This window comes from Hemitrygon akajei, unplaced genomic scaffold (genome assembly GCF_048418815.1).
Source record: "Hemitrygon akajei unplaced genomic scaffold, sHemAka1.3 Scf000173, whole genome shotgun sequence".
In the NCBI taxonomy this organism is placed as follows: Eukaryota; Metazoa; Chordata; class Chondrichthyes; order Myliobatiformes; family Dasyatidae; genus Hemitrygon; species Hemitrygon akajei.
In genome coordinates, this window is record NW_027332059.1 from 745,630 (window position 1) to 761,034 (window position 15,405).

A 15,405-nucleotide genomic window follows, 5' to 3' on the forward strand; every position below is an offset into this window, starting at 1 on the left:
AGCACAGCAGCGCGTGTGTGACGTCAGGCACCGTGCTCGTGACAGCAGATGCAGATATGAGGAGACCGTGGGTGACGTCAGGCGAGTGGCGGCTCCTGTGTGACGTCACGTGAGGGGGAGCGCTTCATTTTTAAAACACCTTTTGTTTCGTACGATGTGGAACAACAAAATTAAATTGGGGTTTCAGCACTGAATCCGGTGCTGTGTGATGTAAAGTCCTGTGTCCAGTTGTTGACTGAGTGGGCAGCGCGGTTTTGTCTCGACTGGAGGCTCCAGGCTCTCCTCAGCCCCGGTTTTAACTTCGCGACCGAGCCCCGGCTGTGGGATCAATTCCTTGTGGTTCTCCGAGGGGTTTGGGGTGAAGGGACGGCTCTGTCTGTGTGTGGGTAGAGATTATGAATGGAGTGTGGGTCCGGGTCCCGAGACGGATTAGGTTGTAAACAAGGGGGGATCTGGTGAATTGGATCAAACAGCTTAGCTCGCGTGTCCTTTCAGGAAACAACAATCATTTTAATGACTGTCCAATCTCGCTGCTAACAAGATTACGTGTTACAACATTGTGTGTTACAGAGCCCCAGAATCTAGGACAGCCGTCATGGGCTGCGAGTGCAGATAGGGAACGAGGTCACTGAATTGTACATCAGAGAAGGTCACGGGTTTGTACAGCCTCCTATGAGATCTGCTGGCACATCGGGAGTCTGAATGGGAAAGGTAATAGGGAAGGGGCTGAGGAGAGAATTTAAACATGTTCAGGGGTGGAGGGGTACAGGAGCTGTCTAATAGATCGTTTTGATTTTTTTTTGTGTGTAATCTCACAGGTGGTGACTGAGGAAGAAGCTTGTTGACGGAGGATACCCAGAGGCGAGTAGGTCAGACACAGAATCAGGAATTGAATTGAATTGACTTTATTTCTTACATCCATGAGGAGTAAAAATCTTTACGTTATGTCTCCATCGAAATGTGCAACGTGCAATCATAGTAATTTATAATAGTTTATAATAAATAAAACCGACAATGTAATATAGAGTACACTCAAATCAGCATGTGTTCATCAGTCTGATGTCCTGGTGAAGAAGCTGTCCCAGAGCCTGTCGGTCCGGCCTTTTATGTTGCGGTACCACTTCCTGGATGGTGGCAGCTGGAATAGTGACAGAGATGTGATTTCCTGTGGCACGGGTACAGACTGTCGACTGAAGTGAGGAGTTTGTGTGGAGATGCAGCTTCCCCGGAGGTGGAGGAAAGAGGACACACCAGCAGGTGGGACCAGCTGTGGGAAGACATGGTTTGTCAGGTCTGACGACGGACTGAATGTACCATCACTTTCAGACTGAATCAGAAAACCATTCTGAGGGTATTTGAAATGTCAGAAGCAGGGGCAGGCGTTGTGTCTCCATCAGACCCTCCGTGAGATGGTTCCAGTTACAATGTGCAGGGATGAAAGCACAGTGTTTGGGGGCAGATTTAGTCACTGATTCTGTCACAGTGAGAGGGTTAGTTTTGCTGTAAGGAAGCAATATTAATGGAAGAAGACACAGGAACTTCATCAATTGCCAGTTGTTCAGCAGAAGTGACCAATCTATGTTACCTTGAGAGAAACAGATACTTGCAGTGGCGACAAAGGGGTGCAGTCTGGTTTATTTCAGGTTGGACAGGGGTGTGGAGTTTTGAGATCAATCCCTTGTGGTGCCACCATCGTTAATTTAGTGTGTCCAGAGTGGAGGGTCACACAGCACGGAAACAGGCTTTTGGCCGGCCGTACCTGTTCTGACCATCCACTCACTGTCTACACTGGTCCCATTTATCAGCACTTGGTTCATAGCCGACTGTATCTTGGCAGTTTCAATGCTCATCCACTTCATTAATGTTGTGAAGGGACCTGCCTCCATCACCACCTCGGACAGTGTGTTCCAGATTTCAGCTACCCTCTGAGTGAAAAATCTCTTCCTCAGATCCCTCTAAACCTCTTCATCCTCTGCTTAAATCTGTGCTCTCTGATCTGTGACACCTCTGTCCCAGGATCGAGGCCGATATGGGCATCAATGAGGCCTCTGCTAAGGTTCAGCATGGGAAGTTGCTGTGGAAAGTTAGATCACATGGGATCCAGGGAGAGCTGGCTCACTGGATGCACAGCTGGCTTGATGGTAGGAAGCAGAGAGTGATGGTGGGAGGCTGTTTATTGGACTCGAGGCCCAGCCTAGTGAGGTTCCCCAGGGTTACACCCATTGCTTTCATTATTCATTGATATTTAATTATATTTGCATTTGCACAGTTTGTTGAATTCTATGCTCTACTTGATCTTTCATTGTGTCATCCTGTTACTATTCTATAGATTTGCCAAGTGTTCCTGTAGGAAAAAAAATCTCAGGGTCGTATGTGGTGACAAATGTGTACGCTGATAATGAAATGTAATTTGAACTTTGAACATTGCTACTTGTCATCTAGATCAAAAATTAGGTTGAGAACGTACAGGACATGGATAGTAGGGTTATAGCCAGTAAGTTCAAACAATTAGTTTTTCTGGAAGATATTAAGTATAAATTCTCCGCTCTGTTTCCCTCTCCGCACTTGACCACCCCCTGCCCTTACTGTCTGCCCTCTCACCCTGACATTGGACATCAGTTCAGGGTGAAAGTGTATTATTTTCGGGGAACCTGAAGGGGAATTCTTCACTCACAGTTTGGTCAGAGTGGAATGAGCTGCCAGTGGAAGTGTTGGATGTGGGTTCGATTTAGACGCGAAAGAGAAATTTGAGTGAGGACATGGACGGGAGGTGTATGTAGGCTCTGGGGCAGATAGTTGGAACCAGGCATTAACAACAAAAAACAGGTCAGCATTGACTAGAAGGGCCGAAGGGCCTGTTTTGGTACTGCTGGGCTCTGTGACTCTTATAATATTTTGATCTGTAATTTCTGCTGTCAGTGTTTTGCTGCTAATAACTGAACCCAGAAATTCACAAAAACGAATTGAAAGACACTTAGCTGGCTACAGAAAGCACTTACACGCTATAAAACTCGCTAAAGTGGGTGTTACTAAGTACTGACCATGAGGGTTCCCAAACATTTGCTTCTGGCCCTTTTCCTTTTTTTGTTATTTTGAAACTGTAAAAGATGGAAATAAGAAAAGCAATCTTGCTTAAACCATTAAAGAGATGTGTCATCTTTAACTTTATGCCTTCTGGAAATCAGGTCATCTTTTACTCACTTAACTATTCACAGTAACAGAAACTTTGACCAGGGATGCCCAAACTTCAGCATGCCACTGTGTATATCCTGTGCCTTCCAAATTACTTCCAGAAATTCCAGCCATTGCTGCTCTGTTTTCATCCTTGCCTGCGTTCTTCTCAAATCAATGTTGACCATTTTTTCTCTCAAGCCTCTCTAATTCTCTGAATACCACATCTGACTTTAACTTCTCCTTCTCTTATGTCAGGGTAAATTTCATCACATTAAGATCACTTGCCTCTAAGTGTTCTTTGAACTTAAGTGCCCTGAGAATTTCCAGATCATTACAACACCCAATCCAGAATAGCTGATCCCCAAGTGGGCTCAACCACGAGCTGCTCCAAAAAGCATCCTGTGCGCATTCTAGGAATTCCTCCTCTGAGACCAACACCATCCTAATTTTCCTAATCACCTGCACGACAGTCCCCCATGACTATTGTAACATTGCCCTTTTGGCACGCATTTTCCATCTCCCATTGTAATTTGTGGACCACATACTTGCTACTGTTCAGAGGTCTCTATACAATTCCCATCAGGGACTTTTTTTTTTAACATTTGCAGTTCCTTTATTCTACCCACAGATTCTACACCTGCCAACACTATGCCACCTATTTCTAATGATTTTATTTAATATTTTACCAACACAGCCACTACCAGCTTGTTCTTTCAAGAAACATATACCGGTAATTATCTGTGAAACAAGAGGACCCGCAGATGCTGGAAATCTAGAGATCTACACACAAACTGCTGGAGGAGCTCAGCATGTTAGGCAACATCTATGGATGGGAATCGACATTTCGGGCCAAGACCCTTTATCGAGACTCTTGATACCCAAATATCTGGAATACCAACAAGCAAAGACAATAGAAAGTAGTGCGAAATAGGGAAACCCTTTGACAGAATGTAGTTCAAGACTTAAAAATTCTGCCAAACAGAGCTCAATAGTTAACAAATACAACAGAGGCAATAAACACTTTCATCAATACCGACATTGACATTTTTTAATAAAAATATCTTGGTCCCATTTCAATCAGTAGAATTTACAAAGATAAATAAGAACTTTAGAAAAGTCTATTCACACTCAGATACGGGTGAATCTGCAGATGCTGGAAATAAATAAAAACACAAAATGCTGGCAGAACTCAGCAGGCCAGACAGCATCTATGGGAGGAGGTAGTGACGATGTTTCGGGCTGAAACCCTTCATCAGGAGTGACACATTTAGATTAACACTACCTTGGATACAAGGAGGAAGAGGAACAACAGACATGAAAAAAATCAGACAACAGTCAGATAAAACTTCTAAACATATATTTTCATCAAAAATGAACAGGGTTCAGCACTCCATGTGTGTATATGCAAATCTGATTTGAAATACAGACCAGAAAACTTAAATGAGAGGCCAAATCAGAAAAATAAATCACCACTCTGGAAGAAAACATTAACCAGTGGAATGAGTATGACCCTCCATGGGAGACATCCCGACAATCTGAGCAGATGAGATGGTGACAAGGAAGCATCGAGCACTCCACTGAGAGTTGGAGACCTCTTCCCAGAAACAGAGGGGTTCCTTGCAGAAATACAGGACAAGGTGTTCAACAAAAGGGGAAAAAAACAAAAAATACATGAAATACAAACAAACAAGGCAGTAAGTGCAGAAAATGCCAAGAGAAACCCGACACAATCCAACACATTCCAGGATCCCGCAGCAGTTTAACTCAATCTGATTATTTACAAAGGTACAATCAAGTGGCAAATACCATTCACCAAAACATTGTTTAAAAATAAAAACTCATGAATGCCCTCCATAACTGAATGAGGGCACCGTAAAGTCAAGCCTGACCCAGTTTTAGAGTCAAGATCTTACAAATGATATGATAATCAATACATTTTTTCAAATAGGACAGTCCATAATAACCATCCGGATATCATATTGCAGGATAAACAAGCAGGAACAACTCCCTCAATAGACTAAACCATTCCCAACACACACATGTTCCTCAACCTGTGGAGAACCTCACCACAGGCATTGTTTGTGTCATCAGTCAGACAATCAACTGATTGTCTCTGTCAATCAGCTTCCAAATGTTGTTACTCTGACATTTGTTGCCACGCCCCGCTGCTGATACCCTTCTCCTCATCATACGTTCTTACCCCAACCATGGCCCAGAGCCCCAAACTCTGCCCTGTGCAGACCCACCTCTGGTGTCTGACCCTGCTCTGTTGAACATCCAACTGATGATTTCCCATTCTGCCTTCACTTCAGTCTTTTGAGGACAGTGATGTTCTCTAACAACCCTTTAGAAGCAGGGAAAATGACCCATAATGTGGAAATTAGTTGTGATTAAGGAGGTTAACTACCAATGTCATTCTTCCTCAGCCCAGAGATTTGAGGGGGGAAGAACATCACAGACAGAACTGCAATCAGCTCGACTTCTTCAGTCTGCAGAAAATTCAAGGGAAACCTCTTCACCCACAGATGATGACTATTTGTACCCATCACCAGAGTGAGAGTGAGAGATGAACAAAAGGGGAGGATTGAAATAGACTGTCATGGGACTGAATCACTGGCAGGGTCCAGCTGGGCTGAGTTGACTCTCTACTGTATACTAGGTGTGTTATAAATGCACTAAGTACCGGAGACAGAGTTTAAAATAGAACTGATTGATTTGTCACTGATCCAGTCCCATTAAAGGTGAAGGTGCAGCAGAAGAAACTCCTCCCATGCCCAGTGACCAGGGTGCAGAACTGGGTGTGGTGAGCAGCAGCAATAATTGCAGAGTTCAGCACCAACAGTCACTCTCGAAATTGCATTCAGCAACGGTGATGGACAAATATCCAGCATGCAGCTCATTGAAACTTTCTCCCCAGTGTGAACCCGGTAGTGTGTCACAAGGTTAGATAACTGAGTGAATCCATTCTCACATTCGCAGCAGGTAAACAGCCTCTCCCCAGTGTGAACCCAATGATGCACATTTGATGGAGATGGCTGACAAAAACTCTTCCCAATGTCTCAGCAGGAGATCGTCCTTTACCCAAAGTGAACTTGCTGGTGTCTTTGTAGATTGGATGACCGAGTGAATCCCTTCCCACGTTCTGAGCAGGTGAACGGTCTCTACCCACTGTGAACTCGCTGGTGTGCCAGCAGATGAGATGACCGAGTGAATCCTTTCCCACATTCACAGCAGGTGAACGGCCTCTCCCCAGTGTGAACTCGCTGGTGTGCCAATAGTGAGGATGACCGAGTGAATCCCTTTCCACAGTCTGAGCAGGTGAACGGCTTCACCCCAGTGTGAACTCGCTGGTGTCTATGAAGGTTGGATGATTGATGGAACCCCTTCCCACAGACTGAGCAGGTGAATGGTCTCTCCCCGGTGTGAACTCGCTGGTGTATCTGTAGATCGGATAACCGAGCAAATCCCTTCCCACATTCACAGCAGGTGAACGGCTTCTCCCCAGTGTGAACTGACTGGTGTCTCTGTAAGTTGGATGACTGAGTGAATCCCTTCCCACATTCTGAGCAGGTGAACGGCCACTCCCCACTGTGAACTGACTGGTGTACCAGTAGTTCAGATGATTGAGTGAATCCTTTCCCACATTCTGAGCAGGTGAATGGCCACACCCCAGTGTGAACTGACTGGTGTGCCAATAGGGAGGATGACCGACTGAATCCCTTCCCACAGAATGAGCAGGTGAACTGCTTCACCCCAGTGTGAAATTGCTGGTGTCTATGGAGGTTGGAAGATTGATGGAATCCCTTTCCACAGACTGAGCAGGTAAACGGCCTCTCCCCAGTGTGAACTCGCTGGTGTATCTGTAGATCAGATGACCGAGCGAATCCCTTCCCACATTCACAGCAGGTGAATGGCCTCTCCCCGGTGTGAACTCGCTCGTGTGTCAGCAGATCAGATGACCGAGTGAATCCCTTCCCACAGTCTGAGCAGGTGAATGGCCACTCCCCACTGTGAACTGACTGGTGTGCCAGTAGTTTGGATAACTGTGTGAATCCCTTCCCACATTGTGAGCAGGTGAACCGCCACTCCCCAGTGTGAATTGACTGGTGTCTCTGTAGGGTGGATGACTGTGTGAATCTCTTCCCACAGTTTGAGCAGGTGAAAGGCTTCTCCCCAGTGTGAACTTGCTGGTGTCTCTGTAGGTGGGATGACTGAGTAAATCTCTTCCCACAGACTGAGCAGGTGAATGGCCTCTCCCTGGTGTGAACTGACTGGTGTCTCTGTAGGGTGGAAGAGTGAGTGAATCTCTTCCCACAATCTGAGCAGGTGAAATCCCTCTCTGCAGTGTGAACTAACTGATGTAGCAGTAGGTGAGATGACCGAGTGAATCCCTTCCCACAGTCTGAGCAGGTGAATGGCCTCTCCCCAGAATGAACTCGTTGATGTACCTTCAATTTAGATGATTCAGTGAATCCCTTCCCACAGTCCGAGCAGGTGAACGGCCGCTCCCCAGTGTGAACTCGCTGGTGAGCCATTAGGTTAGATGACCGAGAGAATCCTTCCCCACAAATTCAGCAGATGTCCAGCGTCTGCCCAATGTGAACTTGCTGATGTACCTTCATTTGAGATGACCAACTGAATCCATTCCCATTGTCTGCGCAGGTGAATGGCCTCTCCCCTTGTAAAATAACAGGTGTGCCAGTCGTTCAGATGACTGAGTGAATCCCTCCCCACAGTCTGAGCAGGAAGGATGATTGAGTGAATCCCTTGCTCCACTTCTTAAATATCTGGACAGAGACAGTAAAACTGGCGTGTTTTGTTTGAGATTCCCGTAGACAAATTCCTTGTCATTTTTAACCTGTAAAAAGATTTACAAAATCCATCACTGGGTGTAGGACAACATTTCAGATGAGATCACTTTAGTTGCCGAGGTGTGATCTGATATCACACTGTTACAGTGAAGTTCAACCCAAATTGGAGAGAGAAATCATCTTCTAACTTGGCACAGTTGCTGGTATCTGGAATGACCATCAAACTCTCTGATGTTCTTCCTGTCTCTACAAGAATGGGGCAATTCTGCCATCTCCAATCTGTGACCTGGCTCAGTTGACTCTCTCCACTGGTATTATTCCCTGCTCCCACTGAGCTGTATGGGTGCCTGGCCCCACAGTAACTGAAATACTCTCACGCAAATAGCATTTGTTGACGTGCAGTTGGGATTTTCTTTTATGTACTGTTAATTTAAAGAGCCACAGTTTTAACGCCATGTAAATATCTCCTACTCAGATGTATGGTTGGTCTGCACAGCTGCTAAAAGGAATTAGAGCAAATATTAGTATTATTTCAGGTTCTTGTCACAGTCAAAGAGAAATACAACACAGAAACAGACCTTTTGGCCCATCAGATTTGTGTTGAACTGTCTAAACTGCCCACTCCCATACACCTGCCATCCAAACCTCTTAAATGTTGAAACTGAGCTTGCACGCACCAGTTGAGCTGTCTGCTCATTCCACACACGGATGACCCATTGCGTGAAGAAGTTTCCCCTCGTGTTCCCCTTAACATTTCACCTTTCACCCTTAACACATGGCCTCTGGTTGTAGTCCCACCCCATCTCAGTGGTAAAAGCCAGCTTGCATTTACCCTATCTATACCCCTCATAATTTTGGTATACCTCCATCAAATCTCCCCTCAATCTTCTGTGTTCCAAGGAATAATGTCCTGACCTGTTCAATCGTAAAACCCAAGTCCTCTAGACCTGGCAACATCGTTCTGAATTTTCTCTGAACTCTTTCAACCTCTTTTAAATCTTTCCTGTAGGTTGGTGACCAAAACTGCACACAATACTCCAAATTAGGCCTCACCAATGTCTTGTACAAAGTCAACATATCATCCATATCCTGCACTCACCACTTTGGTTCATGAAGGCCAATGTGCCAAAATCTTTCTTTCCATCCCTATCGAACTGTGACACCACTTTCAGTGAAATATAGACCTGTATTCCCAGATCCCTTTCCTCTACAACACTTCTCCATGCCCGACCAGTCACTGTGTAAGACCTACCCTGGTAGGTCCTACCAAAGTGTAACACCTCACACTTGTCTTCATTAAATTCCATTTTCCGTTTCTCAACCCATTTTTCCAGCTGGTCCAGTTCACACTGCAAGCCACGATAGTCTTCCTCGCTGTCCAGTACACCTCCAATCTTAGTGTCATCCACAAATTTGCTGATCCAGTGAACCATGTTCACATCCAGATTACTGATATAGAAGACAAACAACAACAGATCCAGCACTGATCCCTGTGGCAATCACGAGTCACAGGCCTCCAGTCAGAGAGGCAACCATCTGCTACCACACTCTGGCTTCTCCCAAAGCCAGTGTCTCATCCAATTTACTATCTCATCTTGAATGCTGAGTGACTGAACCTTCTTGACCCACCTCCCATATCAGACTTTGTCAAGTGCCTTGCCGAAGTCCATGTAGACAACATCCATTGCCTTGCCTTCATCCAATTTTCTGATAACTTCCTCCAGAGACTCTACAAGATTGGTTAGACATGACCTACTATGCACAAAGCCATGCTGCCTATCCTCCAGTACCTCACCTGTCACTAAGGATAATTTAAATATCTGTGCTTGTGCCCCGACAATTTCTACATGTCTTCCCCAGGGTCCCAGGGAACAACCTGTCAAGCCCTGGGGATTTATCCACGCTAATTTGCCTCAGGACAACAAACACCTCCACCTCTGTAATCTGTACGGTGTCCATGAAGTTGATGCTGCTTTGCCTCACTTCTATAGACCCTGTGTCTGTTTCCTGTGTAAAAACAAATGTCCCTCATCTATTTTGTTCCCTCATATGTATTACCATTCTGATCTTCCACAGGATTAATTTTTTCCCCTTGGAATCTTTTTGCTCTTAACATATCTGCAGAATCCCTGAGGATTCTCCTTTGCCTTGTATACTGGGCAACCTCATGCCTTCTTTTATTTCTTTCATAAGTGTTCACTTGAATTTCCTGTACTTCATAAGTACCCCATTTGTTCCTATTTGCCTGAACCTGGTATGCACCTCCTTTTTATTGATCTGGGAGATGAAAGCCAAAGGGGTGATAGAGCTGCATGCTAGGAGGTGGGGGTGGGTGGGTGTTAAACTAAAGATGCAAACTAAACTAAATGGGAGCCTGAATAACAGAACAGATAGTGGAGGTGTTGTGGAGACAGATGTTGTTCAGACCTCAGACAAAGTCAGGAATGAAAAAGTTCAGCATGGTGCAGTGAATATGCTGAGCCCTGTATATTTCAATGCAAGGAGCTGCGTAGGAAAGGCGGATGTGTTCACGGCACGGAACAACACCTGGAATTATGACTCCAGGATCTGGCAACTGTGGACTGGGACAGGCTGCTTTATGGCAAAGGTGTGCTTGGTAAATGGGAGGCCTTCAAAGCAAACTTTTGAAAGTACAACGTGTCAGAATAAAAGGTAAAGATAGAAACTGTAGGGAACCTTGGTTTTCAAGAGATATTGTGACCCTGGTGAAGCACTAACAGGGATAGCAAGTAGGTTCTAACGGAGTTTAAGGAATGCAAGAGAACACATAAGAAAGTCCTGACAAAGTGTCTCGGCCCGAAACGTCGACAGCGCTTCTCCCTATAGATGCTGCCTGGCCAGCTGTGTTCCACCAGCATTTTGTGTGTGCTGTTTGACATAAGAAATAAATCAGGATTGCTAAAAGAAGGCATGAATGAGGTTGCCCTCACAGAAAAGATGAAGGATAATCTTCAGGGATTCTAGAGATAGATTAAGAGCAAAAGAATTGAAGAATTTAAGAGCAAAGTTGGTCCTCCGCAAGACCAGAATGGCAATCCACGTGTGGAACCAAAGCAGACGGGGGAGATCTTAAATACTTTTATCATCTCAATTACTCAGGAGATGGACACAGGATCTATGTGAGAGTGGAAAAGCTGCATTAAAATCGTGGACCCTGTACAGATTAAAGAAGCGGAGATGTTTGTTATCCTGAGGCTGATGCGGGTGGATAAATCTCCAGGGCATGACAAGGTGCTCCCTTGGATCCTGCGTGAGACAAGTGCAGAAATTATCGGGGTTCCGAGCAGATAATTAAATCATGCTTGGTGACAGGGGGAGGTACCAAAGGATTGGATGTTTCAATGAATCACACAAGTGGTTGTAGACGGGTCATATTCTGCATGGAGGTCGGTGACCAGTGGAGTGCCTCAGGTATCTGTTTGGACCCTTACTCTTTGATTTTTATAAATGACCTGGATGAAGAAGTGGAGGGAGCAGGCGGAGGGTAGCAGGCACCAACAGAATCAACAAACTCAATTGTAAGGCCAGTGATGCTGTGGGGGTGGAACTGGACTCTCTGACGTTGGTGTCTGAAAGGAGGATGCTGACAAAGTTGCATGCCATCTTGGACAATGTCTCCCATCCACTCCATAAGGTACTGGTTAGGCACAGGAGTACATTCATCCAGAGACTCATTCCACCGAGATGCAACACTGAGCATCATGGGAAGTCATTCCTGCCAGTGGCCATCAAACTTTACAACTCCTCCCTCGGAGTGTCAGACACCCTGAGCCAATAGCCTGGTCCTAGACTTATTTTCACTTGGCATAATTTACTTATTATTATTTAATTATTTATGGCTTTATTTTGCTATATTTCTTCACTATTCTCGGTTGGTGCAACTGTAATGAAACCCAATTTCCCTTGGGATCAAAAAAGTATGTCTGTCTGTCTGAAAACCAATGTTCCCTGCACCAGTTCACTTTCAACTTTTAACTTGGCAAGCTCATACAAACTCCACAGATTCAGAATTCCACTGCTGAAGGACGCCCATTTCCCAAGTACTCCTTCGACAGAAAACTTCCTGACCGAGTCCACACTTCTCAGATCCTTTCTGATAACATCCAAATTGTCCTGTCTCCAATTTAGAACCCCAGCCTCTGTTCCAGACCTCTCTTTTTCCATATTTACTTAGAATCTCATGGCATTATGATCACTAGATACAAAGTGTTCCCATACACTAATTTCTGTCACTAGCCCTGGATCATTCCCTAATAGCATATTGCACACTTCTACTTTAGGAATTCTATGGACTGAATAAGGACACATTTGACAAATTCTACCCCAGCTATTCCTTTTACAGTATGGGAGACACAGTCAATATTTAGAAAGTTAAAATCGCTTACCATATCAACATTTATTTCTTGGCACAGTCTGCAATCTCTCCACACATTTGTTCCTCTAAATCCCTCAGACTCTTACGTGCAACCAAGTCCCAGTAATGGCTACAATATCATAATTCCCTGTCCTGAGCTCATCTGGCTTTCCTACGATGCTTCTTGCATTGTGATATACACAGCTCAGCACATTCATCACACCATGCTCAACCATTTGATTGCTGACTCTATCTGAGGTCTGAACAACATCTGACTGGTGTCAAGAAAACAAACTCTTGCTCAAAGTCACAAAAACAAGGGAACTGGTTGTGGACGACAGAAGGAATGGAGACAGGCTAACCCCTATTGACATCAATGGATCTGGGGTTGAGAGAGTGGACTGTTGGACTGTAATCACTGTTAATAAGAACTTTGATATTCTTTGGGTTTGATCAAGTTCATCTGCACTCTCACACAATCTATGTAGCAGGCCTGTAGAGGGTTATGAAGGATTTTCTCACTCCAGCTTTTTCACACCATCCATGTCTGATTTGCTTGCTAAATGATGCTTTAAAAAGTCAGATTTCCAAATATTACTGCACTTACTCCTACTTGCAAATTCTCCAGCAACTTCTGCATCGCCACAATACACAAAGGTAACGCAATTTCTGTATTGGACACAAATATTTCCCCTGAACCCTCCACCTGATGGTGGCGAACTCACTGACAGCAATGCCAATGAATATGAAGGGAAGGGCACTAGTCTGTCTAACTGGAGTCTGGCACATCTGTGATGTGAAAGCTACTTGATGCCCGGGGCAAAGGTGTTTGAGATCATTATGTACCCAGAGAGAATGGGTCAAAACACGTTCTCACGGGTAGAAAAATCCAGAAGAAGAGGAGGTAGAACAAGCAACACACATAAAATACCGGAGGAACTCAGCAGGCCAGGCAGCATCTATGGAAATGAGTACTAATGCTGAGTTCCTCCAGCATTTTGTGTGTGTTGCTTGGATTTTCAATTTCTGCACATTTTCTCTGGTTTGTGATTGTAGGTAAAACAAAGGTGATTTTCTCAACTGGTGGTGTAAAAGATGTTGTTCCCTTTCTCCGAGTTCGTAATCCTTGCATTTAGATAGCTGGAGCTCAGCTCTGTCTGAGAGATCTATCGGTTCCCATTCCGTCATCAGCCGGAAGCTCCCCGGGGCCCGTGTACGGATCGTGAGGCTGAGAGAGAGGGGGACGAGAACAGGACTATCCCGGGATTTCAGGGCACGGTGTCCAAACGTCACAGCAATTACCCCGAATTCGGTGTTGAAAAAACCAGCACAAATCATCTCTTACCTGGAGCCGATTCCTCGAGGCCTTTCTGTACTGCGCGCATGCGCGATATTTGGATCCATCCGCATCCCTGACGCCTGCGCGTTCGGTCGGTGCTTCAGCGATAGCGAAAATTGTAACGCAGAACATTCTGGGTAATCACGGTGCCATTAAAAGTTTCTGCAAGCACCGGTTCCATATCCAGACCTCAGTTTTGTTTTTGTGTAGAAAACTCAGCAGCTCTTTTAACGCAGAAAGCAGCTACCATAAACAATGCACTTAATATCAGCAACCCTTCCCAGTGTCTAATGCGAAAGTAGATCCTTCTTACAAATGCAGATTGAAAACACAAGAGATTTTGCTGTTGCTGGAAAACCAGAGACGCACACACACAAACTGCAGGAGAAACTCTGCAGTTCAGGCAGCAGCTAAGCAGAGGAGTACACAGTCTAGACATGCTGAAGGGAGTCGGCCTAAACGTTGTCTATTTATTCCTCTCCACATTTGCTGCCTGATCTGTTGATTTCCACCAGTATTTTGCAGAAATTAACCACCTTTTTCCGGACAACCTGTTTCCAAATGTTTCCGATCTTTGTTTTGTAGCCATAGCCTGCTGGTTTGATTCCTCCTCCTCCTCGTGAACTCCAGGCCCCATCTCTCTCTGGAGTCCCAAAGCCCTGACTCAGGCTGGTAACTCTTTGGTTTCTGACTCTGCACCATGGAAGATTCACTGGCGAGTCTACTTTCAGACGTTAGAGGTGCATTGTGTTGCGAGACCGCAGGTTCTTTTACTGTGAGTGTCCCTTTAAGTGCCTGAGTGAGGCGGGACTGTGACGTCAGACACAAGCTGTGGCAGACTTAGAGGGAGAGGGAGAAGGAGAAGGAGAAGCTGTTGGAACTTCAGCTTGTCACTGCTATGGGTTGGAACTCTTCCATGCCCAGAAAATCAGGTTGATCATCGGCACGCCGTGCACAACGGATATGTGTGACTGTCACTTCGTATAATCCATTGGTGTGAATTTGCTGGAGTATCCTGTGGTATCACTTTTGTTGGCCCTTACCTGGAATCGGGGTGTTCTATGGTAACCACTTGAAGACGATATTCCTGTCACTGTCACCTGGTGATATTTCGAAGTGAATTTCGGAACGAATCAACGGATAAGACAGTAACCGTCCCTCATGAACCTGCAGCTGCCTTCAGTCACCGTGAAGGTTAAACATTTAACACGGAGCTGATTTGAACTTCCTCCCTGATGTGAAGTTGCTGGTGTTGCCGCAGCTGGGATGATTGAGTAAAACTCTTTGCTTACTCCGGACAGAAATGTGGCCTCTATTTACTGTGAACTCACCGGAGCATCACAAGGTGGGTTAACTGAATGAGTCTCTTCACACACACGGAGCAGGTGAACGGTCGCTTCCGGGTGCGAAGCTGTTGGTGTATCTGCGATGGCCGATTGAATCCCTCCCAAAATGAGAGCCAGTCAATGACATCTCACTGCTGTCAACGCTGACAGATACAGCGGAACTAACGAGCTGTTGTGTTTGTGATTCCCATACACAAATCCTTTGACTTTTCTACACTGTTAAAACATTACAAAGCACGTCAGTGGGAGAAGGACAACATTTCAACTCAGATAATTTTAGTCTCCATGGTGTCTTCTGATAAAAATACTGTCACAGCTCAAAACAATTTGGAGGAACAAGACTTCATCTTCTAACTGGCC